The sequence below is a fragment of the Crotalus tigris genome, unplaced genomic scaffold (genome assembly GCF_016545835.1).
Source record: "Crotalus tigris isolate CLP2741 ecotype Arizona unplaced genomic scaffold, ASM1654583v1 scf7180000020888.614114, whole genome shotgun sequence".
In the NCBI taxonomy this organism is placed as follows: Eukaryota; Metazoa; Chordata; class Lepidosauria; order Squamata; family Viperidae; genus Crotalus; species Crotalus tigris.
Window position 1 is genome coordinate 425,030 of NW_024098239.1, and position 17,834 is coordinate 442,863.

General features: G+C 50.4%; 1 protein-coding gene across 9 annotated transcripts in view; it reads left to right on the top strand.

The window, feature by feature from the left end:
• Positions 1 to 6,350: 6,350 nt before the first annotated feature.
• The window catches only part of MEF2D (myocyte enhancer factor 2D), a 90,172-nt gene continuing 78,688 nt past the window's right edge, over positions 6,351 to 17,834 (top strand). For 3 of the 9 annotated variants that reach the window (XM_039368627.1, XM_039368632.1, XM_039368633.1), the window contains exon 1: positions 6,357 to 6,592. The gene's annotated coding sequence lies outside the window, so the exon portion shown is untranslated. Of the gene's footprint in view, positions 6,593 to 7,091; positions 7,290 to 17,834 lie in introns of all 9 variants that reach the window. The other 6 variants (XM_039368631.1, XM_039368635.1, XM_039368630.1 and 3 more) reach the window with 4 other exon arrangements.

Below are 17,834 nucleotides of genomic sequence, written 5' to 3' on the forward strand. Positions count from 1 at the left end.
CAGCTGTGGATATATCTGGTGGTGAAAGGAAAGTCCGATGTTGTAAAGATTTTTTTCTCCATAGGAACCTGGAATGTAAGATCCATGAATCAAGTGAAGCTAGACGTAGTCAAAAAAGAGATGACAAGACTGAACATTGACATCTTAGGAATCAGCGAACTAAAATGGACAGGAATGGGTGAATTTAACTCAGATGACCATCAGGTATACTACTGTGGGCAAGAATTCCTCAGAAGAAATGGAGTAGCCTTCATAGTCAATAAAAGAATAGGAAAATCAATACTGGGATACAATCCCCAAAATGACAGAATGATCTCAATTCGAATCCAAGGCAAACCATTCAATATCACAATAGTCCAAATCTATGCCCAACCACTGGTGCTGAAGAGGATGAAATTGACCGGTTCTATGAAGCCCTACAGCACCTTATAGAATTAACACCAAAAAATAATGTCCTTATCATCATGGGGGATTGGAATGCTAAGGTAGGAAGCCAGAAGATAACCAGAATAACAGGCAAGTTTGGCCTTGTACAAAATGAAGCAGGGCACAGGCTGATTGACTATGTGCTGTGCAGCCAAAGATGGAGAAGCTCTATACAGTCAGTAAAAACAAGACCAGGAGCTAACTGTGGCTCAGATCATGAGCTTCTCATTGCAAAATTTAGGCTTAAATTGAAAAAAGTAGGGAAAAGCACTAGGCCACTCAGGTATGAACTAAATCATATTCCTGATGAATATACAGTAGAGGTGACAAATAGATTTAAGGAATTAGATCTGATAGACAGAGTGCCTGAAGAACTATGGATGGAAGTTCGCAACATTGTACAAGAGGTAGCAACTAAAACCATCCCAAAGAAAAAGAAATGCAAGAAAGCAAAATGGCTGTCTGAGGAAGCTTTGCAAATAGCTGAGGAAAGAAGGGAAGCAAAAGGCAAAGGAGAAAGAGAAAGATACACCCAATTGAATGCAGAATTCCAGAGAGTAGCTAGAAGAGATAAGAATGCCTTCTTAAATGAACAGTGCAAAGAAATAGAAGAAAACAACAGAATAGGGAGGACCAGAGATCTCTTAAGAAAATTGGAGATATGAAGGGAACGTTTCATGCAAAGATGGGCATGATAAAGGACCAAAATGGCAGGGACCTAACAGAGGCAGATTAAGAAGAGATGGCAAAACTACACAGAAGAACTATACAAGAATGAGCTTAACGTCCCAGATAACCACAATGAGATGGTCACTGACCTCGAACCAGACATCCTAGAATGTGAAGTGAAATGGGCCTTAGAAAATCTGAGCAACAACAAAGCTAGTGGAGGTGACAGTATTCCAGCTGAGCTATTAAAAATCTTAAAAGACGATGCAGTAAAAGTGCTACATTCAATTTGCCAGCAAATTTGGAAAACTCAACAGTGGCCACAGGATTGGAAAAGGTCAGTTTACATTCCAATTCCAAAGAAAGGCAATGCCAAAGAATGTTCAAACTATCGCACCATTGCACTCATTTCACATGCTAGTAAAGTTATGCTTAAAATCCTACAAGCTAGACTCCAGCAGTATGTGGATCGAGAACTACCAGAAGTACAGGCAGGATTTCGAAGAGGCAGAGGAACTAGAGATCAAATTGCCAACATACGCTGGATCATGGAGAAAGCTAGGGAGTTCCAGAAAAATATCTACTTCTGCTTCATTGACTATGCAAAAGCCTTTGATTGTGTGGATCACAACAAATTGTGGCAAGTTCTTAAAGAGATGGGAGTACCAGACCATCTCATTTGTCTCTTGAGAAACCTATATGCGGGTCAAGAAGCAACAGTGAGAACTGGACATGGAACCACTGATTGGTTCAAAATTGGAAAAGGAGTCCGGCAAGGCTATATATTGTCGCCCTGCCTATTTAACATATGCAGAGCACATCATGAGAAAGGCAGGGCTAGATGAATCAAAAGTTGGAATTAAGATTGCCGGGAGAAAATCAACAACCTAAGATATGCAGATGATACCACTCCAATGGCAGAAAGTGAAGAGGAACTAAAGAGCCTCTTGATGCGGGTGAAGAAGGAGAGTGCAAAAGTTGGCTTGAAACTCAACATTAAGAAAACCAAAATCATGGCATCCAGCTCTCTCAATTCCTGGCAAATAACCACTAGATGGATCCGTAACTGGCTGACTGGCCGTACTCAGTGTGTAGTCCTCAATGGAACTGCATCTACATGGAGGGAAGTATCTAGTGGGGTGCCCCAGGGCTCTGTTCTGGGCCCAGTGCTCTTCAACATCTTCATCAACGATTTGGATGAGGGAATAGATGGGGAACTCATCAAATTTGCAGACGACACCAAACTGGTAGGAATAGCCAACACTCCAGAAGACAGCTTAGGATACAGGGGGATCTGGACAGACTTGAACACTGCGTGCTATCTAACAAAATGAAATTCAATGGTGAAAAAAGTAAGGTTCTACTTTTAGGCAAGAAAAACCAAATGTACAGGTATAATATAGGGGGGACCTTGCTCAATAGTAGCAGTATACAAGAGAACCTTGAAAAAAGTAGACTGCAGGAAGGAGAAGGGAGTCAAGAATGAAAGGGGGTTGAGGGACAGGGGACAAGTACAAAACTGGGTTTATTGAGAGGATTTGAGGAAATCAAACTGCCAAACAAATATATGAAGCTGGGGTGCGGGGGGGGGGGAGGGCCCAGTAAAGCAGCTGCAGGTAAAGCAGCTGCTGTCAACACTGTAAACGTTGGATGTTCCCTCTCTGACAACTGATGAAAATTGCAGCCATTTTCTCTTTGCTTTTAACATGTTTTTTCTGGTATTTAGAAATTAGGTGCAGAAGGGGTTGGGGGGGGGGTTGGGATGAAAGCTCAAGCTCAGCTAGCCATAATAATAGCTCTGCTTTGTGGGAACCCAAGGAGGAACTGATAATGTTTTGGCAGGCTGAGGAGCTGGGGAGAAAGCCCGCCTTTTAGGCTAATTGGAGAATATGATTTATGACAGCTTATTGGAGGTGGGAACTGCACTTTGTTACTTTGTATCTGGGGAAGGGAATTTAGTTTTGGGGTTCAACTATGTAGTACCGATACTTTGTTTCCTGAATAAAATGTTCTTTGAGGAAGAATTTGGCCTTGAAGTTCTTTTGATGGGTTTCATCTATCAGAAGCATGACAGCTGCAACTTACCTCTCCCAATTTCTCTAATGCAGAGAAGAGGGAAGGTGTTGAGAGGAAGGTTGAGAAAGCTGCCATTGACTTCTGGCTTGTGAATTTCAGTTTCAGAATTCTTTAGCCAGTTCAGGAATTCTGGGAGTTGAAATCCACAAGTTTTAAAGTTGCCAAGTTTGGAGACCTCTGCTTTCCAGTCACAGCCAGCATCTTGAATTGCACCCAGAAGGTACTGGGAGCCCGTCCAACTCACGCAACAGGGGTGTAATGTGGCTGAACAGGGGGAAAACCCCTCACTGTATGTGTTGCCACATTCTGGACCAGTTGCAATGCAGCTGGCCTTCAAAGGCAGCCCCATGTAGAGGACACTGCAGTAATCTAGGAGGGAAGGGATGAAGGCACGGATGGCCTCTTTAGATCGTTTCCCCTTTCATTTTACTTGGGTCTCGTGGCTGCATTTTGCTTATTATTTCTTACTTTTGTGTGTGCGTTGCCTGACATTGCTTACCACCAGAGGGGGCTTGCAGCTCCTGCCTTCTGTGGGGTGGTGGAGCCAGAAACTGGTTTTCCTCTCTGGGCTACATTATTCTGGCCTGCCTCATTGGAAGCCAACTCTTCCTGGGTGATTTTGGGAACTAAGTGGGTGCTGCTAGTGCTGGATTTATTGGTTAATTAATTTACATATATATTACTACTGTGTTTTATTTGTTTATTTTGATCAGCTGGCTTTGTTCAATTTTGTGGTAAGCCAATGTGAATAGTTTATGGTTTGGCAGCAAATGTGTTGGATATGTAATACTGAGATGATGGAGGAGGAGGAGGAGGAGGAGGCTTCTCCCTGGAGCAGGAAGATCAGATAGATTGACAGAGAGAAATTAATCAATCAGAATCTCCCCCAAAGCAGGAGATAAAGAAGATCTTGTTAACCCCCCCCCCAATATTTTTATTTTATTTATTTGTAATGTATTTATTTTCTCTCAAGCCTTTGGAAGTGCTCCGACCTCACAGTTCTCCACTGATGGCTGCCGCTGTATGCAGAGGACTCTGGTGGAGAGAGCCGTTTTCTCCCGGCTTCTCTCTAAAGGCATCTGTCCTGGGTGCTGATGGATTTCCCCCCTATAATTAAGCAGGCCAAAAATAGCCTTGAGGTCTGCTGAACGTGGATGGGAAGTCTGAGAGGAAATAGCAGCAGTCTGAGAAGGGGAATGGCATTCATTTGCCTTCTTGCAAAGACTCAGAACTTGAGCAAGGGTTCCACTACATTCTGGGTAGGACATCAGGACTAATTGGGGGGAGGGGGGAGGGACAGTGGTCACTGGCTGCCTAAGCAGCTGGGCAATCCTGGGAGTGGATCGCAGCTCTGGATGCGAGAAAAAGGTGGGGAGATACACGTCTAGAAGTCAAGTTTAGGTCACCTGCACTATGTTGATACTTAGGAACCCCCAGGACAGTTTTGTCTAAAGTTCTGTCTCTCCTGAACCAAGTGGACCCAGGTGAGTCTCTTCCGAAGTGAGCCAGCACAAGAATGATGGACAACCTTGGGCCAGGATGGAGCCAGACAGCTGGTGCTTTATTCAGTTTTGTCTAGTTGCGAAGGCAGAAGGCTTTTGTTCTGAAGGTGGAAAACAGCTGGAAAAGACCAGTTCAGAGTCAACCATCCCCAGGAGAGGAGAGTTTTCCAGAAATTTTCCAATAATCCGAGGCGATTAGTCTGGAGGACGCTGGCCTCGAGAGACACAGGAAGAGACGGGGGTATTTATCGGATGGAAAGACATTTAAAAAGAAAGCAAGGAAGCGATTCTGGGTACGAGAAGCTGACTCGGTGGCGGCATCTTCAGAGCAGGAGCGCAGTTCCTCGTGAGAAACTCCTCCTGGCCGCCACATTCTGCTCCCTCTGGGTGAATTCGCACACCGGGCTGACCCAAACCTTCCGTCCTATTTGGCTTTTTGCTCAGCCCCCAAATAAAAGGATGGCGGTAGTCGCTAGATTTTGTAAAATAAACAAACGAATTAATCCAGTGCTCTTACTTTACAAAACGTAGCTACTGTATCCATTAGCCCTGCTACTATATCCAAGAAATTTGCAGAGGTGGGAAAAGGGAAACGAAGTGATTTTATAAGGCAACATTTAAGCGCTGCCCTCATTCCCGCTGGGCAGACAGACAGGGAAGAGAAGGAAGCATTTCTTTGCAAAGCAGAAGACACGGGCTCGGAAGCCTCCGTTCCCCACGACTCGTTCGTCCCGGGCTTCGCCGCTCCGCCACGCGCCGCCCGCCCCCGCTCGTCTGCCGGGCATCGCGCAGCCCCCACGCAGGCGCGCCCGAAGGGGAGGAGCCGGGAGGGTGTGGCCGCCGTCTCCCGCGAGGGGGCGTAGGCCGCGCGCCGTCTGGTCGCACAGGAGACGGTGACGCACGCGTGACGCCAATGCCACGGGGGCGGGGCCATGCACCGTCGTCGGCCGGTCGCGAGGGGGCAGAGCGGAGCCTCCTCCGCCGAGGGCCCGGCTAGATCCGCCCTCCTCTCTCGGAGGCTTCACAGCCGGCCTCTCGTAAACAACGTGTCCCTCCGCCGCGCGTGCAATGTAGTCCCCGCCCGCCTCCCAGGTCGCGTTCCCAAGACCCGGTTCGCGTGTTTGCGTTGCACGCGTCGCCTGAATGCGGCCGCCCTGCTTGGCCCGCATCGCTTCGAGGTCGGTTCGCCCCAAAAAGCAGAGCTGGCCTGATACAATGTGACACCTGAACTGCTGCCGCCGGTTCAGCCCGGAGTTTCGCTCCCCGGCCGGAGAAGTGCAGGCCGACCGGGGTTGTGCGGCGGCGGGGCTGGAGCCTCTCGGGGCAAGGGCGCAAGGATCCCCGGGGGTCCGCCCGCTGCCTCGGCCAAAGTCTGTCCCCGCCCGGCGCTCCGTTGCTTCTGGATCGCGCCCAGCTCGCCTGCCCGATCCCCGAGGGCGCTCCGGGCGGTCCCCTTCCGGGCTCTGCGCGCTGCTGCTTCGCCGGAGCGGCTAGCCCGGGGTCGGTCGAGGAAGGGGTATCCCCGGGATTGGTCGGAGGCTCAGGCCCACGACCCTCGGCCCGGCGCCTTGCCGGCTTGCCCAGCCGCCCACTCACCCGTCCGTCTGTCGGTGCCGGGCTGGGGCGGGCGGAGGGATCCGGGCGGGGCGGCGGGGGGCGGGTGGAGGAGGCGGCCGCCCTGCCCGCCTCGGCCCGGCGATTGGTCCCCGCCGCAGCTGCCCCGCCGCCTCGGCCCGCCTGGCTCGCCCTGCTGGCTGCCGGAGGGGCTGAGCGGCGCGGCGGCCTCGGAGCAGCCAGCGCGGGAGGCAGGCACAGCAGCGCCCAGCCGAGCCGGGCCGGAGCCGCCGATGCGGAGCCCCGCGCGCCCGCCGCCCGAGGCTTGAGGAGGGGGCCGCCCGGCGCCTGGCCGGGGCCCGCAGGTGAGCAGCGCCCGCCGGAGCCGGGCAGGGGGAGCGGGCCGGTCCCTCCAGCGCCGCCGCCACGAGCCTCGAGGGTCGGCCGGAAGGCGGCGGGGCCGGGCGGCGGGCAGCGACGCGCCCTTGACGGCGTCCCGAGGATGGCGCTGCCGGGGGGTCCGCGGAAGCGGCCCCCACCCCAGCCGCCCCTGGGGAGGACCGCGGGGGGCCAGGCGGGGCGGCGCTTCAGCGGGGGGACCCTCCCCGGTCCTTTAGCCCGTCGGCCGAGGCTCTTCAGCGGCCCCAGCCACCCCTCGCTCCAGCGGGGCGGCCGCAGAGAGGGCCGCGGCCCCGGTCGGGAGGGGCTTTGGGCGCCGGTGGGGCGGGCGGGGAGCCTTTGGCCCCGGAGCCGGCCGTGATGAGGCGGCGGCCTCCGATTCCCCGCCTGGCCTGTCGAGGTCACGGATCAGAAAAGGCTCTTACCGGCAGAGTGCAAATGTAATGACCCCCCCCCCTTTCGCAGGCCGGCGGGAGTTTTGGCCGCGAGCCGCTTTGTGTGTGTTCTGTGTGGTTGGCCTGAGAAGGAAGCTGTGCGGACGCCTTGCTGGGGCCTGGGCTGCGCTCAGGTGTCCCTCCTCTAAGACGGGCGCTTCTCAACCCCAGTTTTACTGAATAAACCACCCTGGGCTGAGCTCCTAAGCCTGGAGCCACTGGATGAGCGGTAACTGGTTTGGTGTACTAAGCTGTGAATGATGGGATATGATGGGATATGACAGCTGTGTTTCGTTCACACCATATGCCAAAGTATAATGCGGTTGGTTTGCCTTAATGTGTTTGAGAATTGTGGCATATATCTGATGATTTATAATTTATCATATGGTATGATGGTTTATTGAAAAAGCTGTAGTTAACCCATGGCTCAGTCTTTGAACCAATTTGACTGCATTCCCATAATAAGTTAACATTTCTCAGTTTTAATCTTGATGGGGTGTTTTTTTTTGACATAGCGATACAGCCATTGTGGTTAATTTATCATTCTTCTGTATGTCAACCCAAAATTGGGTTAATTGAGTAAATGGTGCCTCAATCAGCTGGGGGTGATAAGCATGCTGTCTGAACCCAGCCTCTGATGTGAAAGCATCCAGGTTCTCACAGAATTGTAAGTTGCTCTCTAACCATTTCCCTGCCTGTGTGTGTGTGTGTGTGTGTGTGTGTGTGTATTTTGTCACTCTCCTGCTGAATGTGATGATTCTTTGAAGCTACTTCTCTTGGTTATGTATATCCATGGGTAAGATAATTTTTCTCAAATTGAATTTCCCCAAGTTTGGGTGACATTGGTCTATGTAAAGAACACCCAGGTTGGTCTGATATGCCAGGCTAGTTGGGTTGCTGGTTTTGGGTGCCATGCAGACACGGGGACTGAACCACCACTGGGCAATGCCATTTTAGGTCAGAATGTCTTGCAAAATTGGCCGGTGTATTCCTGTTGGATTATTTCCTAAACCATAGCCAAATTTATTATGCATAAGCCTGTTGTGAAACCAGCCACTGAGTTGGGTCTTCCACTTTCTGGAGGTGGTCACTTCTGTCCCCTGAGTTGGGGGGGGGAAGCGGCTTCTGCCAGCATTTCAGACCTTGCTTGCTGCCCCCCTGGCAGTGGGTCTCTGGCAGGCAATGGGCAGCGTCTGGTCTGCCAGCTGTGAAGGCTGGGCTCTCGTGCCTCGGTGAAAGTTGCCGCTTGGCCCACCCCATGAACACGCCAACTGTGCTGGTCAGACTTGTATCATTGGCAGGAGTTGGCAGTGGGCAGCCAGCCCTGGGCTGGGAAAGCTTGTTTTGGGACAGGGAACCTGGCAGGGGGGAGGGAGGCAGGTTCCACAGTTGAAAAGGGGCCAAGGAGGTGGTTGTGAATGAGGTCCACAAGTGGCGGCCTTTGCTCTTGTGTGGGATAAGTGAAATATGACTGACTGACTGACTGCCACAATGGTTTTGATTTCACCTTTTCATGTAGGTTGTCACAGCTGTGTTTGCACAGGGCCCAGGATGGATTGTTGTTTCCACAGCTGGGTTCCCACAACTTGTTTAGCTTGGTTCCTGAATGAACCCTATATGCTGAGCCCTCGGCCGGGCAAGGAGGCACTTCGCACCAAATTGCACAGAATTAAAATTAGCCACTTGGGGATGCAGCCACCAGGCCTCCCATTAAGCCACTGAAACATGTTGTGTCAATATAGCCCATGTTGCATTTTTTGTGAGTCTTCCTCCTGGGACCAGCAGCCCTGGGCTGTGTCTCTAGAGAAAGGGGGCACAGCGTGTCTTTGAGGAGGGTCGATCCGAATGGTCAGAGGAGAAGGAGGCTGAATGTCTGATTGCTGCATGTTGACCATGGCTTGATGTGGCTGGCATGCACCATTTATTCTGGTTATGTAAGTCGAGAGTTTGCGCAGCACCTGAACAATCTGTAGTGCTCCGTGCCATGGGAACGGTTGCTTCAGTTGCTGAGAGAGTCGCTGAATGCCAGGCCAGTGGTGGGCATGGAGAGATGGGCATTCCTTTGGCTGCTCATCCCTAAATTTGGGCCAGCGTCTTCCCAGGAAGGGAGAATCCTTCGTCTAGGGGCGCTTAATGGCTTTGCTGTTGGCTGTGGATCCGGAAAACGAGGCCGTGTGGAGGGGCTTGGGGGTGAAACTCGGCCTTCTCTAACCTGGCAGCTGTGTCCCTTGTATCCTTTTGGTCTCTTCCTTGAAATACACATCTAAATTGCCTCTTTGGAAAGGTTTTGGTGAGTGCCCCATTTTCAGGCTTCTCTGCTGATTGGGGCTACTGGAGCTTTGTGCTGGTGCTGAATTTCAGATCTAGCCACCCAGATAGGAAAGGAAGGAAGGAACATGTGGTTGATGCGCAAGAAGGAGATTTTGGTGCAGTTTGGACCGTTTCAGGGACTGGTGTAAAGGCTTGAGGGGGCGAGAAATCCTTAGAAGTCTCACGTCTCGAGGGCTACGGTTGGCCTTCCCCTGCAGCCTCCCTCCCATGTCTCTCTCAGGCCCAAACACCTGGGCCAGCTCCTTGTTTGGGTGTGTTTTACAGGCACACACACACCATTCGCACCCGCTTCAGGCTTGCCCAGTTGTCGCTTTCAGTATTGTGGCAGTCCTCTCCCCTCCCCGCCTGGCCTGGGAGAGAGCCCAGCTGCCATCTTCCTGGACGGAGCCTGTGGGCGCTTTCAGCAAAGCCAGCCACCTCTGCTGCAGGTGGATGCAGAAGCTCTCGCTGTTGCTGGTTTCCCCCTGCACCCTCCCTGTGCCCCTCCTCTGGGCAACCTTTTGGGTTGGCTCTGTTCTTCCTCCTCCTCTGCCCCATTAGTCGCATTTTGACCGTTTGCAATGCCGTCATGTTTGGTTTTGAAACTCTTTTATGGAGGACAGTGCTTTCAGTGGTGCCTGCCGCCTTCTGCTCTGAAGGGCAAAGATGGAGGGGAAAACGAGGTCAGAAACACGTAATCTCCTACTTATTTGTATCCCCAGGAGAGCCCGCTTTTGTGCTCATCTCTTCTTCAGTCTTAATGAAAATATTTGGCGTTGTCCCTGCCTTTTCTCCTAACTGCCGCCTGGCTGAAGGATCATCTGTTGTGGTGTCCACAAAGGCTCCCTTTGGGGAGAGGGTGAACTGCCTTTCGAACCTGGTCAATGGGGACAGACTGGCAGGGCTGCCCGGGGGGGGGGGCAGGCTGGGGGTGAGGGTCCTCTCTGAACCCAAATCGGGCTTTGCCGGTCCTTGAAAAGCACCAGGTGCTCATCGTCCCAACTCTGCAGGTGGCTGTGGGAAACCGTAGTTTGGGATCCTTGGCTGTGCCTGTGGTTTTGATTTTGCCTTTTGGTGTGCTGACCTTTAACATGATGTTTGGTGCTTTTTGCTGCTGCTCATTATTTTGTTTTTATGGTGAGCTATAATTTTCTCTTTTTTAATGTTTCCGTTCAGTTTTAACTGTTTACCTTTTGTTGGTTTAATTCACTTTTCAGTTGTTCAGTTTTAAATAGGGTGTAGACAGAAGAACAGGCTAAAAGTAAATCACAGTGCCCAAAAAAGAACAGTCTCTGGCTTCCCACATCAGTTTGCTTAATCACAGTTTAGTGAATAAGCCACAGTTGGCTGGATTTGTGTAATGTTACAACGCTTTAGAATTCATGCTTTAAAAACAGTAGTAGCTGCAGCCCCAAAATATGCTAAGTCAGAGGCATGCAAATCACACAGTGGCTTCATGCTGGAAAGCTGGAGAGTAACTTATTTAAGACCTGAAATTGTTGCCCAGCGAGGAGAGGTGGAGGACAAACTCCAGCGAGGCCTTCCCCAGACGGGCTTTCCTTATCTAGCTAGTGTCAGGCCATATGGCTCAGAAGTCTTCACAAGAGGAATGCAGAAAGAGGAATCTCTGAACAGTTTCAACAAAACCATCCACAACATTAGCAAATCTGGATGTGGTACAATAAAACCACAGTAATGCTACCTCGTTCCTTGATTTTGCAATCCTTTTTCCCCCTAAAATCTGGATTGCTAGGGTTTGGGGTTTCTCCCCTTGTAGCTCTGAAGAAAGAAAAGCCACTGGTTCTTCAGAGGCATAGCTCCATTCATCAGAGAGGTAGCCCACCTACATGCTGGAATTCCTGTTCAGCCCCTCCTCTTTTGAGGGCCTGTTTAGCTTTGGACATGTCTCTCTGTTGGCTTCCTTGGGATAAAAAGAAAAAAAAGAAGGGCTTGGTCACTTTTGGCAGCCACAAATTCTGCACCTGTGAACTATACTTTTTTCTGTTTGCCATAAAACTCTTCTCCCATCCTACAGATCAAATCTGATCAAGTGATCCTATTTCTGTACTGCCTTGCCTTACCAAGATTTGCATCTCCTGCCTAGATTGTAAAAGTTGGTACCAGACACTAACTCTCCCACTGCCGAAGGAGCTGATGGATGCTGATGGCTCCCAGGTGACACCAAGGCCCGTGGTCCAAGCCTGTTGTCTCAGGGGGAGCTTTGGGTTATTGTGCCAGCCCATGGCCAATCTCCAGTGTAAATGTCACTGGGAAGCATGGAGTCATTCCAGTTGCAACCAGTTAGGGTGAGTCTTGGTAAGTTTGGGGAGAAATTAGCAGCAGCAGAACCCTCACCAGCCCATCAAACTCTGTGGAGAGATTCTTGGTCAGGGAGCTGATGTTTTCAACACTTTTTAGATCCTTATGACCTGGATACCAATCAGCTTCTCTGCATTCTTTGCAAAGGAGCTGCTCAATCAAGTCGCTATTCTACAATGAGTGACTGAGGCCCCTGAGGCTCGAAGTGCTGCTGTTCTCCTGGGAAAGCCGATGCCAAGTTCTGTCTGCATTGGGTGGTGTCTAGCCTCAAGAATGTCTTCCCTTCCTGCCCTTCTCTGGGCAGCAGTACAAGAGCAGTTGATTTCTTCCACTCCAGCACCAGCACCATCCAAAACTAACCATGCCCAACCCCGCTTAGCGCCCCAGTCCAGACCAGGTCGGCCAGATGCTGCCTCTTGTTGAGTCTTGCCTACCAGCATAGAGCTGGCCCCATCCTATTTTGACCTTTCGCGGGGAACTCCATTCTACCAAGCAAAGAAATAGAGTACAAAATAATAAGCCATTTAAAAAAAAAATTAAACGGTTGAGATAAGGAAAGAATAAAAGCAAATGTAATTAACTCTATAACAACATCCACAGGCTGCTTCAGGGCCTTTTGTTTTTTAAACATTTCATCACTTTTTCAGGATATCATCGCCTCCAGCCAGTCAGCTTCTTGGGTTTCCCATTTATTTTTGGCTCTTGTTTTATCACACGCACATGCTTCCTAAGTACAGGTAGTCCTTGACTTACAACCATTCATTTAACAACCATTTGAAATTGCAACAGCACCTGGAGAAGAAACTCTCAACTCTTGTGATCACTGCAGCCTCCCCCACGCCCCATGGTCGGAATTCAAGTGCTTGACAACCAGCATGAATTTAGGATGGCTGCAATGCCCTGGGGGGGTCACGTGACCCCCCCATTTGCCACCTTCCCAGCCTTCTGACAAGCAAAGCCAATGGGCAAAGCCTGATTCGCTTAACAAGTCCAGTGATTTGCTTAACCAAGGCAAAGATCAGGCGTGACTCACTTAACAACCATCTTGCTTAAGAAGGGAAATTCTGGTGCCAATTGTGGTCGTAAGTTGAGGAGTAGCTGTGCTTTCTTCCCTCTGCGTCAAATGTAGAGGTTTAAAATTTCTCTGAACTAGTTCCTAGCGTAGCTTGTTTGAATCTGAGCTCCAACTGGAAAACGTAGTTCCTGATTTCCTGGAAAAGCCTGGTGGCTGTTTTGTTTGTCCTTAAGAAGACGGGCATCTGAATGGCAGAAGTGAAAGGAAGGGAGAGATGGGAAGCTGTCCTGCGTTCCTGCCCCTGGTTTCCCTGCACCCTTTGCAGAGCGGTGGGAATTGCCAGCTGCCTCGGCGCCTCCTGGCAGTTTTCTGCCCAGAGGAATGGCAGGTTTACCCAGGCTGGCTCTTGGGCAAACGGGCTGGTTGCATCTGGCCTCGCTTCCCTGCCTAAGATTATGGGTGTGTTTTCGATGGGGCTTCAACAAGGCTCTTGGCTTTTCCCAGAACTGGCTGATATTTAGTTTGCCTTATAATGGGTGTAAGGGTGTCATACAAAGAGTGTCCGCGGTGCCCGAGCCAAATGTCCTTCCTTCCTTCCTTCCTTCCTTCCTTCCTTCCTTCCTTCCTTCCTTCCTTCCTTCCTTCCTATGTTGCAAGCCCTTCGTGAGGCAGCCATGACAGGCTGAAGTGTTTTTTTATTTTGTGTAATGTGGTTTTCCCTCCCCCCCAATGGGAAAAATGGGGCAGTTGGTCATCATTAGACGACAGTCCAGAGAGTGGGGTGCCATTCCCTTGCCAGCATCTCTGTGGCTGGTGGCAGAGGCCTTGGCCTGGCAGTGGAGCTCAGGCAAAGCTCCCAGTCCTCCCCCCCCCCACTGAGCTTCTGCAGAAGGAGGCTTGCCTGAAATGTCAAGGCCTGAAATGGCTCTGGACAGCAACACTGGTGGGAGTTTTCCCTCCTCCCCCACTGCTTTCTTTTTCCTCCTGTGTCACAGCTGCTTGTCTTTAAGGCTACTCACCTGTTAAGCTCCCTCCCTGGAGCCTTTTCAGCTGAGGGGGGCGGGCTGGGGAGACACTGTCAGGGTAAGAGAGTTGCTTGTGCAGTGCTTGTGCAGTCCTCGGAGCCGGCTTGTGAATGTTGAGTGTGGAGTTGCAGAGGAGGTATCGGCTGCCCTCTGTGGTGGCTCTGAGGGGCCAGACAGCCATGGGAGGGCTGTGCGCTCGGCCAGGACGAAGCAGCCCTGGGAGGAGACTGAAGTGCAGGCCAAGTCGCCAGCTGGAACCGGCAGCTTTAGCCGCTGCAGAGGGACACCTGTCCTCCTGGGCTGTCAGTGGTGTCACATGCCCTGATGGCAGGATGCCAATGTGGGAACATCATTTCTCAGCCCTGGGGAGCCATGATTGATGCCCTGGAGACCAGGGCTGTCACTCACACAGAGACAGGTCCCAGAATTTGCCTCTTCATTAAGGAGCTCGGCTTGTACAGGCTCAGAGGGACTTCCTTGAGGAGCAGCTCCTTAATGAGACTCTTGGAGGACCCCCCCACCCCCACCCCCCATGCCCAGAGGGTGGCCCACCCCTTCCTCCCAGAAGGAGCTTGAAGCCATTGGTGACTGGGACTTTAATTGGGTTCCCTGGCCTTTGCCTTGGTTAGGAGCGAGAGAGACTGTTGACCAACAAAGTCAGGGCCAACCGGAATCGGTAGAATCTGGCATTTGCCTTTGATAGTCAGTCCTGAGCCAGCCAGAAACGCCCCTTGGTTAAATGTTGGGACCCCTCAGTTTAAGAAGTCTCCCTTCTTCTTTACTTGATCTACAACGGGAACTCCAGAATCTGAGCAGCAGGAGGTGGGAAGAGCCGGAAGCCTGGGGGGGGGGTCCCCTAGGGCTGGGGTCTTGGGAGCAGAGATGGGCTTGAAAGTCTTTTCTGTTGCTTTGCAGTGGAACGTTGGAAGCCTTTGGGCACAGGGGATGAAAGATGGAGAAGCCCCCAGCCCAAGGGTTAAATCCTGTTCTGACCATTGACTGATTAGGCGGCCTTGGAAATCCAGACTCATTTCTACCGCATGATTGTTGCTGGCAAAAAGGCACCCACGAAACTGGGAAGCATTGGTTTGGGAGGGCAGCTACGTTTCCGTCCCTTCTTCCCTGGTTGAAACTCAAGAGAGCTGTGTTGATTGTGTATTACATGTAGTTGTGTGCCTACTGCCGCTGCTGAGCTGACCTAGCTGGCTGATGCTTCCACCGAAGAACCTACGAGGGCCCCTTATTTAAAAGACACGGGGAGAGAGGATCTGTCGTGTGTAATTTGTGTGAAGCTCTGGACAGTCTTGGCCAGACCCAGGGGCTGTGAATCAAAAGCCCTTATCCTGCGGGCAAATGCAGCTGCCCCCCAAACTCAAGCTGAAGAGGCATTGTGACTTCAGCCAAAAGAGGCTTTTGCCTGGGCTGGGTTGGGCAGCAAGGCTGGGCTTTAGCAGAAATACCTTTAAGTGCAGAGGGCATCATAAATGCCGTAAGAACGCCTCCCTTGCTCTCTTATGTAAGGATTCTTAGTCACCAGGCTGAGGAGGCTGCCTTGCGGCTGCTTTGTGAGGGCTTGTCAAGGGAGGCAGGAGGGAAGAAGCCAAGGATGACCTTGGCTCCCACGTCCCTTCGCTTCTGCTAGGCTGGCCAAAAGAGCCTCTTTTCCACAGAGGTCAGAGCAGGTGAGCCTCCCAGCAGCCTCTGTATTAACCGTTCCGTAGCTCTAAAGAGCCATTGCCAGTGTTCGTCATGTCAAAACAAGGCATCCTTCTCTTTTCCTTCTCCACTTTTCTATCCCAGCTTACTGTTCCCGCTCTAACATTCTCTTCCTCTCCAGAAATATCTATGCTGATTTTACAACGTCCTGATAGTTTCTGTGGCAATTTTTGTTTTACTTTATACATATAAAAACAATAAAAAAATAATAATTTGTCAGACTTTTGGCAGGAAAGATGTGAAAGGGTGAGAATGGAACATTTTGTCAGTCTTTTAGCGAACTGGGAAACATTCAAAGAAAAGTTGCTGCAAGTTGGATGTGACTTTCAGGTGTTGAGCAAGAGATGCCTCTGGGTGCTCCAGGCAGAAGGGCCGGCGCTCTCAGGGCAGAGTCCCCTCCGTGGATCTAGTTCTAAGTCACTCACAAGCCTCGCTCAAAGGATGGGGCCACGCAGAGGCCCCAGAATCCAGGGGCCCCATCCTCTTCCTGACCGAGGCCAGCCCTTTGCCTGGCTTTACCGTTTCCTTTTGCAGGCACCACATGGCAGTTGAGGCGAGGACATCCTTCTCCTGTCTGCTCTGATGGTTCTGCTCCAGTTGGTGCTTTCTCCGTCCACGACGGTAGAGCACCTGCATCGTGCAAATCCTGAGGAATGAACAGGTGGCTCACTGAAGGTCCTGCGGGACACCAAATGGAGCTTATGGGGGCTGAAGGGGTGACTGCCCCTCAAATATGTCAGGGTCTGCAAACACGCTGGAACGATTGCCAACTTCCTTTAGTAGGTTGTAGGAAGACTGGTCCCTTCCTTCCATGGTCTCCTTGCTAGAAACAGCAGCTGAAGTGTAAAGCAGCCCCTGGGGTGGATGATGTCTTCCCACGACACAGGGTTCATCGCACCACCTTCGTGTCTCTCAAGAATTAGGGCTTCCTTGTATTTGCCTGGTTCCCCCTTCTCCAGCCTGCCATGTTGGTTTCTAGGTTTCTGAAAAGGCAGGAGACCCACCCCCCCTCCCCCCCGAATCGTTCTATAGAAGGGCAGCAAGATGGCCTTGTTCCATGCAGAACCGCTCTTGTGGATTGTCCTTCCTGGTTCTTTCCTGGCTTGGCCCCCTGTCTGAAGAGACAACAGTTCTGATTGGTATTCCAGTCTGTTTCCTAACACCCCATCCAGGAATGTGCCCTTTTACAAACTGGCCCTCCACCTTCCTTTCCTCTTTCTGGATAATTCTCACTGGATACAAATCCACCTGGACAGGTATGAAAAGTGGATTTTATTCCTCAATAATTTGATGTCATCAGCTTCCCTGCTCAACTCCTCTTGATGAAAAGATTATTAAAATATTTTAAATATTTCACATTATGAACCTTCAAAAAACACGGTCCTATGGGAAATTACTTTTTTGCATACGTCTTGCGAGAATACTTATTACCTGTATTCACTTCTTTAATCTATTGCTGATTTTTAAGAGGGCCTCTTGCCCTATGGTTTTTAAGTCTATTTAGGAGCTCTTAAGAAAGGTTGCCGTGAGTCTTTCAAAAAATACCAATTAACAAAGACTTCAGATTGCCTGCAACGGTGTGCCTGTGTAATTGTAAGAGATTAGCAAGACGTAATTGAAGTTTCCCACAAACACGTTGATTCTTTCTCTTTTGCAATGCTTATCCATCCAGGTGGGACTGGAGGGGCTCTGAGTCAGTCCTGACTTCTGGCCACTGCCTGGACAAGTCCCTGCAGTTTTCTTCTCACGGTTTTTCAGAAGAAGTTTACCATTGCCTCCTTCCTAGGGCTGAGAGAGAGTGGCTGACCCAAGGTCACCCAGATGGCTTAGTGCCCAAGGCAAGACTAGCTTGGTTTCTAGCCTGATGCCTTAACCACCGTGCCAATTGACTTTCGTATGCTTGAGTTTTTAAATCTTTTAATAATAACAATACTACCAGTTTCATTTTCTGTGGATCTCTTTTGCAAAAAAAAATATGGTGTAACGTTGGCCCCTTTCCAGCCCTCTGGACAGAGGTCAAGCATTAAGGACACGGCGTGAATTTTTGCTAAAAGATGTGCAATTTCATGCTTGAGGTGAACCTGGACCTGGAGATTCCATTTGTCTTCTTTTCCTGCTCTCTTAAGCTCTTGATTTTTATATATCTATATCTATATCTATATCTATATCTATCTATCTATCTATCTATCTATCTATCTATCTATCTATCTATCTATCTATCTATCCTTAATGGTTATAAAAATACGTTTGTGTGTGTGTGTATCCCTCCCTCCCTCCCTCCCCCCCCTCTGAGAGTCTGAAAAATACATTTTATGAAGCAGAGTAAATGTTATTGGTATTCGTTTTCATTCTTCTTGGAAAAGATTTCTGATATTTTGCCACTGTAGAC